Below are 13,585 nucleotides of genomic sequence, written 5' to 3'. Positions count from 1 at the left end.
TGTTTCTCAAAGTGGAACCATGTTACTGTCCTACAAGCAATGGACAAGCGTTCCAATTTCCCCACATCCTTGCTAGCACTTGTTAGTTTCCATTTTTAAAGACACATTTAGTCATTCTAGTGTTGTAAAGTGGTACCTCATTGTGGTTTTGATTTGCATTTCCCTAATGACATGATGTTGAGCATCTCTTCATATGCTTGTTAGCCATTTGTAAATTTTCTTTGGAGAGATGTCTATTCAAATACTTTGCCTGCTTTTAAATTGGGTTGTCTTTTTGTTGTTGAGTTATAAGAATTCTTTATATATTCTGGATCTAAATCCTCATCATATTTATGATTTACAACTATTTTTTCCCATTCCATAGATTGTCTTTACACTTCCTTGATAATGTCTTTGATGCATGAAAGTCCAATTTTTTTCCTTTTGTTGCTCACCTATCTAAGAATCCATTGCCAATTCCAAAGTCATGAAGACTTAACCTTTATGTTTTCTTCCAAGAGTTTTATGGTTCCAGCTCTTATATTTAGGTAACTGATCCATTTTGAGTTAATTTTTGTATATGGTGTGAGGTAGGAGTCCAACTTCATGCCTGTGCATGTGGACATCCAATTGTTCTGGCATCATTTTTGCAAAGACTATTCCTTTTTTTTTTTTTCCTAATCTCTACACCCATCATAGGGCTCGAATTTACAACCCCCAAGATTTAAGAGTTGCACACTCCACCAGCTGAGCCAGTCAGGCACCCCTGTAAAGACTATTGTTTTCTCTTTGAATGGTTTTGCCACCTTTGTCAAAAATCAATTGGTCATGATTATATGAATTTATTTCTGGACTCTCTATTCTGTTGGTCTAGATGTGTATTCTTATGTGAGTACACACTGTTGTAATTACCGTAGCTTCATAGCCCAATTTTGAGCTTGGGAAGTATGAGTCCTTCAACTTTGTTCTTTTTTTTTTTTTTTTTTTCAACGTTTATTTATTTTTGGGACAGAGAGAGACAGAGCATGAACGGGGGAGGGTCAGAGAGAGAGGGAGACACAGAATCGGAAACAGGCTCCAGGCTCCGAGCCATCAGCCCAGAGCCCGACGCGGGGCTCGAACTCACGGACCGCGAGATCATGACCTGGCTGAAGTCGGACGCTTAACCGACTGCGCCACCCAGGCGCCCCAACAACTTTGTTCTTTTTAAAGATTGTTTTGATATCTTAACAATATTAAGTCTTCCAATCGATGAATATGGGATCTCTTTCCGTTTATTTAGGTCTTTAATTTCTTTCAGCAGTGTTTGTAGTTCTCATGCAAAAATCTTTCACTTCTTGTTTACATTTATTTCCAGATATTCTGTGGAAGCTATTTCCTTTTTTGATTGCTCATTTCTGGTTATAGAAACACAGATCATTTATTTGTGTTGATCTTGTATCCTGAAACCTTGCTGAATTATTTTATTAACTCTAGTAGTTTTCTGTGGATACTTGTACATTTTCTACAAATAGAATCATATATGCATACTGAAAAAGTTTTATTGATTCCTTTCTAATTTAGAAGCCTTTTGTTTCCTTTTCTTGCCTAAGTGCTCTGACTAGAACTTCCAATATCATATTAAAGTGTGAAAGCAGGCATCTTTGCCTCATTCCTGATCTTAGGGGGAAAGTATTCAGTTTTTCACTGTTGAGTATGATGTTAGCTATGGGTTTTTCATATGACCTTTATCACGTCGTAGAAGTTCCCTTCCGTTGCTAATTTTCTGAGTGTGTTTATTATCAAAGACTTGAAATTTGGCAAATGCTTTTCCTACATCAAATGACATACTGTGTGTTTATCCACTTCATTCTATCAATGTCATATATTACATTGATTGAGTTTTGCATATTGTACCACCCTTGCATTCCTGTAACAAACCCATTTGTTGATGGCATATAATCCTTTTAATATGATATTGAATATGCTAGTCTTTTGCAAAAGGTTTTTGCATCTGTATTCTTAAGGGATTTTAGAGATATTTTAGGTAAATTCTTAAGGGATTTTAGGGAACTGTTGATGGTAATTTTCTTTGCTTGCAATGTAGCTTTGATATCAAAATAATGCTACCCTCTTAGAATGAGTTAGGAAATGGCTGCTCTTCTGTTTTTTGGAATAGTTTGGGAAGGATGGGTGTTAATTCTTCTTTAAATGTTTGATCTATTGCTCAGAATTCAATAGATCAAGTCTTTGACCTATTGCTCAGAATTCACCAGTGAAGGCATCTGGTTCTGAACTTTTCTTTCCTAGAAGGTCTTTTTTTCTCTCTCTTTTTCCAAACTGATGTAATCATTGCTCTTTGTAGGTCTGTTCAAACTTTCAATTTCTTCTATTTCTTATTGAATCAGTTTGGTAATTTGTGTTTTTCTAAGAATTTGTTTATTTTATCTAGGTTGCATAATTTGGAAGATGTACTTATTTATAGATTTTCCTATTTTTTTATTTCTGTATAATTAGTCTTAATGATACAACTCTCATTTTTTATTTTAGTTATTTTCACCTTTTCTCATTTTGCTTTGTCATTATAGCTAAAATTTTGTCAATTTTGTTGATCTATTCAAACTAACTTCTGGTGTAATTACTCTTGTCTTTCTTTCTTTCTTTCTTTCTTTCTCTCATGCTTACTTATTTTGAGAGAGAGTGCAAGCAAGGGAGGGAGAAAGAGAGGGAGAAAGAGAATCCAAAGCAGGCTCAGCATGCAGTCTGACTCAGGCCTTGATCTCATGAACCCTGAAATCATTACCTGAGTTGAAATCAAGAGTCAGTCACTTAACTGACTGAGCCACCTGGGTGCCCCTCTGTGGCTTCTCTATTCTCTATATTTCTTCTGCTAGCTTTGGTTCAGTTTGCTCTTCTTTTTCCACTCCCTAAAAGTATAAAGTTAGGTTACTTATTTGAGATCTTTCTTCTTTCTTAACAGACATTTATTGCTATAAATTTCCCTCTGAGCACTGCCTTTGCTGCATGCCATAAGTTTTTGTATGTTGTGTTTTCATTTTCATTTGTCTGTAAGTATCTAAGTATCTTCTGTATTCTCTGTGATGTAGTCTTTGATCTATTGTTTGTTTAAGAGCATTTCTTTAATTTCCACATATTTGTGAATTTCCCAGTTTTTCTTTTGTTGTTGATTTCTGCTTCAGCCACTGTAGTCAGAGAGGATCCTTTGTATGATTTCAGTCCTTTTAAATTTATTGACAGTTGTTTGTGGCCTAAAACATGATCTGTCCTAAGGAATGTTCCATGTGGGCTTGAGAAGAATGTGTATTCTGCTGCTATTGGGTAGAGTGTGCTATATATGTCTATTATGTGTAGTTGACGAGCAGTGTGGTTAAAGTCCTGCATGTCCTTATAGACTTCCTGTCTACATGTTCTGTACACTATTGACAGTGGGATGCTGATGCCTTCAATTGATACTGTTGTAGCACTGTTTGTTTTTCCCTTCAATTATGTTAATGTTTGCCTCATTATTTGGGGGCTCTGTTGTTTGGTGCATATATGCATATATGTTTTTTAGAGTATCTGTATTTATCCTTTATGTTTCTAATTATCTTCTTGATGAATTGACCCTTTTTTCAATGCCTAATGTCCTTCTTTGTCTCTTACAACAGTTTCAACTGCTTGCACTTATAATCCATTTTGTCTGATATTAATATGGCCGCACCATCTCTCCACCACTTGCTATTTGTATGGACTATCTTTTCCAGCCTTTCACTTTAAACCTGTTTGTGTCACTGGGTCTAAAGTGAAGCTCCTGTAGACAGCATATAGCCAGATCTTGTCATTTAAGCCAGTCAGCCAAGCTCTGCCTTTAATTGGAGAGATCAGTTCCTTTACATTAGAAGTAACTACTAATAAGGAAGGACTGACTTCATGCATTTCCTGTTTGTTGTGTTCTCTATGTCTTTAGTCAAGATTTATTCCAAACCTTGAAACATTTGGACTAATCAAAATGGTGCTACTGTAATTTCTTATAGTACTTTAATACTTAACATGGAAATTTTCAAACATAGGCACAATGACCTACAATGACCTAACCCCTAACAGCACATTGTAAGAGTCATGGAAGGTGACAACAAAATAACACAGCAAAGAACTTCCAGGTAGTTAATGAGGACATAATCAGCAGCAAGCTATTCAAACAAACCAAACCAAACTTGTCTTTACACTATTCATGTTTATTTTTAATCTTCACCTCATAAAGTGACTGACAATTGAGGCATCTTTCTTTCAAGTACAGGATTTCTGAATATTTTAACAAAGAAGAAGTGAAACTGCCACACACTACTCTGTTTACTACAAATTCCTACACCAAGAAGGAAAATACAATCCAGCTGCATTTATCCATGTTCCCCCACTTCTCCAACATCAGTTTTTGATATTTTCCTATATGCTTTTGTAAATATCTTTATTGCAATCAGCTCTAATTTATGTAACTTGGGGAAACTGATTTATAACGCCATCTTTAAAGTTATCTTCTGTATATGCCTTCCCTCCAACATGCCCACCAGATCTGTTGCTGAGGTGAACACTGATGCAATCAGCTGTCTGAGGAGCCCAAAGCAATCTGTGACCTTAGCTTCCTAAATATACAATGATCTCAAATTTCTGCCCATGCAAACAAAAAGACTCAAGGAATCAAAAATCATATAGTCAAAGAAAAATGTATTAGTATGAAGATTATTTAACTATAAGTTTATTATGCCTTTCCTCCAAGGCACAACCTCTCCTTAAATGATCAATAAATTATAGTGCATACACACCTATAACAGCTTAGACTTGCTTAGGAACATATGATTACATTAAAATAAATAACGTTCTAAATATTTCAGAATTTAATTGGCTCTTAAATAGTTTTCCCAGGGACAAAAGAAGCATTCTGTGTTCTTTGAGAAACTGGATATATAAGTGAACTGCTATGTATTATTTAAACCTTGAAGAAACCTACAACAAAGGTTTTTCTCTAAAACTACAATACAGATATGCATGATAATCATGTTAATACAGTGAAAGTATGAAATGGTATCAAAGATTCAATGTCCTGTAAATATAGTTGTAAAATATTCTACATGGGGAAAAAAAAAACTGACACAGTCATTTAAAGGAAAGAATCAAAAAATAAAGGAAAGAAAAACCTAAGTCAAGAAAAATGTTGACGAATAAAAATGTGTACTCTGACAAAGGAATGAGAAGTGTTACCCAACCCAAAAATGAGACCTATAGAACAAAAAACACTCATTTTACTTTGTCTTAAAAAAATGAACAAAAAAGGGGTACCTGGGTGGCTCAGTCGGTTAAGCATCCAACTTCCGGTCAGGTTATGATCTCCGCAGCTTGTGGGTTTGAGCCCCACATTGGGCTCTGTGCTGACAGCTAGGAACCTGGAGCCTGCTTCAGATTCTGTGTGCCCCTCTTTCTCTGCCCCTCCCCCCTTCAACCTCTCTCTCTCTCTCTCTCTCTCTCTCTCTCTCTCTTTCTCTCTCTCAAAAATAAACATTAAAAAAACACAAAGTCTGAGTTGTTAATTTTAGCCATTCTGACAGGTGGGAGGATGTATCTTATTGTGGCTTTGATTTGTATTTCCATGATGATAAGTGATGTTGAGCATCTTTCATGTGTCTGTTAGCCATCTGGATGTCTTCTCTGGGAAAATGTCTATTCATGTCTTCTGCCCATTTCTTCACTGGATTATTTGTTTTTTGTTTGTTGGGTTTGGTAAGTTCTTTATAGATTTTGGATACTAACCCTTTATCCGATGTGTCATTTGCAAATATCTTCTCCTATTCCATTGGTTGCCTTTTAGTTTTGCTGATTGTTTCCTTCATCATGCAGAAGATTTTTATGTTGATAAGGTACCAATAGTTCATTTTTGCTTTTATTTCCCTTGCCTCTTGAGACATGTCCAATAAGAAGTTGCTGTGGCTGAGGTCAAAGAGGTTTTCTCCTGTAGGATTTTGATGGTTTCCTGTCTCACATTTAGGTCTTTCATCCATTTTGAATTTATGTTTATAGCAGCACTTTCAACAATAGCCAAATTATGGAAAGAGCCCAAATTTCCATCAACTGATGAATGGATAAAGAAGATGTGGTATGTATACATATACACAATGGAATACTCAGTGATGAAAAAGAATGAAATCTTGCCGTTTGCAATAATGTGCAAACTAAAGTGTCTTATGCTAAGTGACATAAGTCATTCAGAGAAAGACAGATACCATATGATTTCACTCATGTGGAATTTGAGAAACACAACAGATGAACATAGGGGAAGGGAAGGAAAAATAAGATAAAAACACAGAGGGCGGTAAACCATAAGAGACTTTTAAATACAGAGAACAAGCAGGGTTGCTGGAGTCGGGAGGTGGGGGGTGGGTTAAATGGGTGGTGGGCATTAAGGAAGACACTTGATGGGATGAGTACTGGGTGTCACGTAAAAGATAAATCACTGGGTTCTACTCCTGAAGGCATGACAACACTGTATGTTAACTAACTTGAATTTAAATTTTTTAAAAAATGAAAAAAACATATAAAGTCTGGATTTTTCCTCTTAGGTTTATAATAAACCTGAAACCTCTCTTCAGTGCATTAGCTTTGATAAGCCTTCTCTGTTTCACAGCACGTGCTATACAAGTGCTGGATTTTATCGTGAGAATTACAGTTCTCAACTCAAATTAATAACTGTTAGCCTTTTTGCCCATACTTATGTAGGTTTTATTTCCAGCAGTTTTAAGACTTTTCTGGTTATATATTTTACAAAGCTTTGGAAGAGTTTTTAATTAACATAACACTTTTAAAAATCTTGATTTTTTAAGATAACTCTTTTTAGTACTGTCACATGATGGGTTTAACTTAATAATTAAAGCATAATATGGTAACTACATTAAAACAATTCACAGCTTTAGGAATATAACCAAAGTGAGGTTGCATAGTTATGAGCAGTGAATGAATAAAATAGATGATTTCTCACCAGAGGTCATTCTTTAGTTTGCTTTTAGGAACCTGGAAGACATCATCTTCTTTGAGTTTCAAATGTTCCAGTAAACTTAGTTGTTTCTTAGCTTACTCAATATCACCTTAAATTGCTGAAATAAGTGACCTAAAAATCAAAGTCCTTTTTCCAATCTGAAGCGGACATATTGAAGATTTCCCAGGGAAGTCCACTTTGAGGGTATTCTTGGCATCATTTTCAAAGAGTTTTCCTATTCTTGCATTCTGGGTGCTATCCTCTGCTCACCACCATCCATGGATGTCTCCTCTTCCAACACTGGCTCAATCACAGTGAATGCCAGTGGATGCATAAACTGCAAGATTACTACTCACTCAGGAAAATTAACTCTGTTGATGCCTAGCTACTTGGAGCAGCTTGCCTGACCTGCGTCTGGAGCAGCCCCAGCTCCACCAGCAGAACTTGGCCAGTCTCATGGGTTGGCGCACAGTGCAGGGGACGACACCTATGACAAACCTTTCTTCTACTTTTCTGTCCCTCCTTTTCTCCACTGCTGAATTCTTTTGTATTTAGTTGATTTTTTGTAGTGTAAATTTCTTCACTTTGGTATTAAAATATAAATACAGTAACATAAAGTTAGCATTTAACTATTTTTAAGTGTACAATTCAGTGGCATTAAGGGGCCCCTGAGTGGCTCAGTTGGTTGAGCAACTGACTTTGGCTCAGTCACGATCTCATGATTTGTGAGTTCGAGCCCTGCATCAGGCTCACTGCTAGCAGCACAGAGTCTGCTTCAGATCCTCTGTCCCCACCCCCCTACCCCGTCCCTCCCTCGCTTGCACTCTCTCTCAAAAATTGATAAACATGAAAAAATTTTTCAATGGCATTAAGAACATATACAAAGTTGTGTGACTACCACCACTGTCAATTCCATAACTTTTTCATGACCTCAAGTAGAAACTCTATTAAGCAATTGCTCCCCATTCCACCCACTCCTGGACACTGGTAACCTCTATTCTACTTTCTGTCACTATGAATTTCCTATTCTAGCTACCTCATATAAGTGGAATCATGCAATATTTGTCCTCTTGTATCTGGCCTATTTCACTTAAAATATTTTCAAGGATCATCCATATAGTACCATGTGTCAGAACTCCATTCCTTTTCATGGCTGCATGATATTCCATTGTACATATACACAACATTTCGTTTATTCATTCATCTGTTGATGGACACCTGGGCTGTTTCCACTTTTCGGCTATTGTAAATAGTGTTGGTGTTAAAATATCTGTTTGGATCCCCATTCAAGTAATCTGGGTATATACCTAGGAGTGAAATTCCTGGGTAATATAATTCTATGTTTAATTTTTTTAAAGAAATGACAAACTGTTTCCAGAGAGAATGTACCATTTTACATTTCTAGCAGCTAAGGAAGCATTGGTTGTATAGTACTGAGCATAGCTGCCTTCCTACCAGCTAAGGGGTGTGGGGTTTCTCTTTAGGGGAATAAGAATGTTTTAAAATTGATTGTGGTGATGTGCAGAACTCTGTGAGTATACTGAAAGCCACTGAATTTAAAGAGGTGAACTGTACGGTATGTGAATTATTTTATCAATATGCCTGTTAAAAATATATACAAAGGAAAAACTGATCTACAAGGAGAAGTAGACAAATTTACAATTATATTCAGAGATTTCAATAACCCCTCCCAAAAATTTAGAGAACAAATGCACAGAAAACCAGTAAGGATATAGAAAATGTGAACACTCTCAACTACCCTGAACTAATAGACATTTATAGAACATTCTACTAAAAACAGAATAATATACATCTTTTTTTAAGGTACAGCCAAAACATTTATGACGATAGACTATATTCTAGGCCATAAAACAAGTCTCAGAAAGTTAAAAATGAATCAAGCTATTCAAAATATGTGCTCTGACCATAACATGGAGTTAAATTATAAATCAATAACAGAAATAGTCCCAACTATTTGGTAACTAAATGACATACTTCTAAGTAACTCATGCATCAAATATTAAATCAAAAAGGAAATTAGTATTTTGAACCAACTAAAAGTGAAAACAACATATATAAATGTGGGATGTCACTAAAGCAATACTTATGGAGAAATTGATAGTGTTAAATACCTATATTAGAAGAAAAGAAAGATATCGAATCAATGACCTCAGCTTCCACTTTAAGAAACTAAAAAAAAGAGGGGCGCCTGGGTGGCTCAGTCGGTTGAGCTACCGACTTTGGCTCAGGTCATGATCTCACAGTTTGTGAGTTCGAGCCCCGTGTCGGGCTTTGTGCTGACAGCTCAGAGCCTGGAGCCTGCTTCAGATTCTGTCTCCCTCTGTCTCTGTCCCTCCCCCACTCATGCTCTGTCTCTCTCTGTCTCAGGAATAAACATTAAAAAAATTTTTTTAATAAAAATTAAAAAAAGAAACTAAAAAAAGAATAAGCCCAAGTAGGAGAAAAGAAATAACATAGATAAGAGAAAAGATCAATGAAATAGAAAACAAGGGAGGGGGGGAATAGAGAAAGTTAATGAGCCAAAGCTGGCTCTTTAAGATCAGTAAGGCTAGGCACCTGGGTGGCTTAGTCTCTTGGTTTTGGCTAAGGTCATGATCTCATGTTTTGTGGGTTTGAGCCTGGCTTTGGGCTCTGCTCTGGGCACGGAGTCTGCTTGGGACTCTCTGTCTTTGCTCCTCCCCTACTCATGCTCCCTCTCGCTCTCTCTCTTTCTCTCAAACTTCAAAATTTAAAAAAAAAAAAAATCAGTAAAAAAAAAAAAAGTCAGTAAAGCTGACTTTAGTCCAGTCAGACTAATCAAGAAGAAAAAAAGGAGAGAAGATTAAAAATTACCAATATCAGGAATTAGAAAGGTGACATCAGTAGAAATATAGCACAAAGGCAGTCATTAGAAGGATAATAAGTGAATACTATGAACAATGTTATGCCTATAAATCTGACTAGCTAGATGAAAGGGATAAATTCTTTGAAAGATAAAAACTACTAAAGCTCATTCAAGAAGACAGAGGACCTGAATTGCCCACCAAATACATATTAAAGAAATTAAATTCCCAATTTCATACCCTTGCACAAAGTAAACTCCAGGTCCAGATAGCTTTACTGGCAAATTGTACCATTCGAGGAAGAAATAATATGAATTTTACACAAGCTCTTACAAAAAGCTGAAGCATGGGACACACTTCCCAACTTATTTTATGTGGCCAGCATTATCCTGATAGCAAGATTAACACAAAGATGTTTCTTGAAAAGGAAACTACAGACCAATATTCCTCATGAACATAAATGCACCATTTTTTTATTTTAGCAAATGAAATCCAACAATATGTAAAAAGGATAATACACTATAATCATAGTGGAGTTTATTCCAGGAATGCAATGTCTATTAAACATTCAAAAGTTAAGAGTTAAGATACACGCCTCCATTATCTAGTTTTGTCTTACCTAGCTTAGAGGCCCTGAAAGCAATGGCATCTCAGTATCAACAAACAAGCCTTGTGTCCTGGTCTTGGTTTCCAAATAACATTCTCCAATTAAAGGAACTAGGTCATCTTGGAGAAATGACTGATAACAGGACTGAGACAGGGAAAATACAAGATAAGCCTGGAGTATTTGTATTATCAGAAAGTAAGGATATATTCAAAGAAATAAAATGTCACATGAAACGGACACAGTAGCCAATGTGAAAACATTCCCAATGGCCAAAGCTAGAATAATGTGACTGACAGATTAAATAACATAGTGTTGGATTATAATCCAAAGTATAAAATATAGATGAGTCTAAAACTGCTAAAATAAGGGGCGCCTGGGTGGCGCAGTCGGTTAAGCGTCCGACTTCAGCCAGGTCATGATCTCGCGGTCCGGGAGTTCGAGCCCCGCGTCAGGCTCTGGGCTGATGGCTCAGAGCCTGGAGCCTGTTTCCGATTCTGTGTCTCCCTCTCTCTCTGCCCCTCCCCCGTTCATGCTCTGTCTCTCTCTGTCCCAAAAATAAATAAACTTTGAAAAAAAAATTTTTTTAAAAATAAAAAAAATAAAAAAATAAAACTGCTAAAATAATAAATAAATAAATAGGAAGAGACAAATATTCCCTACAGAAGAACTCCAAATAATATACATAGATACTACACCTTGCAGGAGCTGACACTTCATCACCACCACTCACCCCCCAAGAGTGGGCTAAATGGAGTGACTCCATTCCGAAGAATAAATATGGAAAGGGAATAGTGAAGTAACCTGGAAAACACTACCCTACCCAAGTGACCAAGGTTAACATCACCACTGATGTCACGTGTACATCATGGACTCCCCATAGGAGTGATGAGAAGGGTACTTCATCTCTATGGGATTCTTTCTGAAAACTCATAATCAAATAATCGTGAGAAAAACATAGAACAATTCAAATTGAGGGACTTTCTACAGAATATCTAACCAGTATTCCTCAAAACTGTCAAGGCCACATAAAATCAAAGTGAAAATGTGAGTAACTGTCACAGACCACAGGACACTAATGGGACCTGACACATAGAAGCAACATGGTGCCCTGGATTGGACTTTGGAACAGAAAAATAACAGTAATGGGAAAACTGGGAAAATCTGAATACAGTCGGGAGTTTGGCTAATAGTAACATACAAATGTTGATTTCTTAATTTTGACATATATACCACGGTGATAAAGATATTAACAACAGGGGAATCTGAAATTGGATGAGGGGCATACGGGAACTCTGTACTACTTTACAACTGTTCTGTAATCTAAAGTTATTCTGAAATAAAAGTTTATTTTTAAAAAGAAGCCAATATAATTTACCAGATTAACAAAATAAAACCATATGACCATCTCAATAGACGCAGAAAAAGCTTTTGACAAAATCCAACATTCATTTTTTAAGTTTATTTTGAGAGAGAAAGAGAGAGAGTGCAACTGGGGGGAGGGGAAGAGAGAGAGGGAGACAGAGAATCCTGAGCAGGCTCCATGCTGTCTTTGTTTACAGTAAATATTGTAATATTATTACAATTTAAATAAAATAAAAAGATGACTGGATAAAGAAGATGTGGTGTATATACACAATGGAATATTATTCTGCCATAAAAATAATGAGATCTTGCCATTTGCAACAACCTGGATAGACCCGGAGGGTATTATGCTAAGTGAAATAAGTCAAAGAAAGACACATACCATATGATTTCACTTACATGTGGAATCTAAAAAACAAAACAAACAAAAAGCAGAAACAGACCCATAAATACAGAGAACACATTATTGCCAGAGGGCTGGGGGTAGGGGGAAGGGCAAAATGGGTAAGGGGAGTGGGAGACACAGGCTTCCAGTTACAGAATAAATAAGTCACGGGAATGAAAGGTACAGCATGAGGGGCACAGTCAGTGGCATTGTAATAGTGATATATGGTGGCAGGTGGCAGTTACTCTTGTGGGGAGCACAGCATAACTTCTAGGCTTGTCCAACCTTTATGTTGTATACCTGAAACTAACGTAACATTATGTGTCAACTACACATCAATAAAAAAAGGCTGCTAGAATTAAGAAGTGAGTGCACCAAGGTTTCAGGATGCGTAATTAATATACACACACAAAATAATTATAGTTCTGTATACTAGCAATGAACAACTGAAAATTACATTTACAGTAGTATCAAAATGTGAAATACTTAGGAATAACTTTGACAAAATTCTGACAAAAGGCCCTGCACGCTCAGACCAAAACATGGCTAAGGGACATTAAAGAAGTCTTAAATAAATTTTGTTGGGAAGATATACTGCATTAATGATTCAGAGGACTCGATATTGTTGAGATGTCATGTCTCCTCAAACTGATCTATAGATTCAACATAATCACAATAAAGGCTTCAGCAGGATTCGTTGTATAAATCAATAAGGTGATTCTAAAAGTCATATGGAAATACTGAGGACCTAAAATAGCCAAAACAGCTTTGAAAAAAAATTGGAAGATGTACACTACCTGATTTCAAGACTTCTTGTAAAGCTGTACTCAGTACGATAGTGTGATATCGGCATCAAGGTAAACGAATAGATCAAAGTAGAAACGTACATACGTGAACAACTGATTTTCTTCAGAGATACAAAGGCAATTCACTCGAGGAAGAAGTCTTTTCTACACGTGGCACCGGAACAACTGGATATCCACACACCAAAAAACGAACTTCAATCCATAGTTTACCATACACAAAAATTAACCCAAAATGGACCACAGACCTACACGTAAAACCTAAAGCTCTAAACCTTCCAAAAGAAAACATGAAATAAAGTCTTTGAGGCCTTGAATGAAGCAAAAATTTCTTATATATGATGCAAAAAAAAATGATCTGCAGAGGTGCCTGGGTGCCTCGGTCAGTTGAGCATCTGACTCTTGATTTCGGCTCAGGTCATGATCGCACAGTTCGTGAGATCAAGCCCCGTGTTGGGCTCCACGCTGAGCACGGAGCCGGCGTGAGATTCTCTCTCTCCCCCTCTCTCTGCCACCACCATCCTGGCCTGCACATGTGCTCTCTCTCAAAATAAATAAATTTTTAAAAAAGAATGGTCTATAAAAGAACATATTGATTAAATGTAT

This window comes from Prionailurus viverrinus, chromosome B4 (genome assembly GCF_022837055.1).
Source record: "Prionailurus viverrinus isolate Anna chromosome B4, UM_Priviv_1.0, whole genome shotgun sequence".
Lineage (NCBI taxonomy): Eukaryota > Metazoa > Chordata > Mammalia > Carnivora > Felidae > Prionailurus > Prionailurus viverrinus.
Note: the sequence above shows the minus strand (reverse complement) of the source record.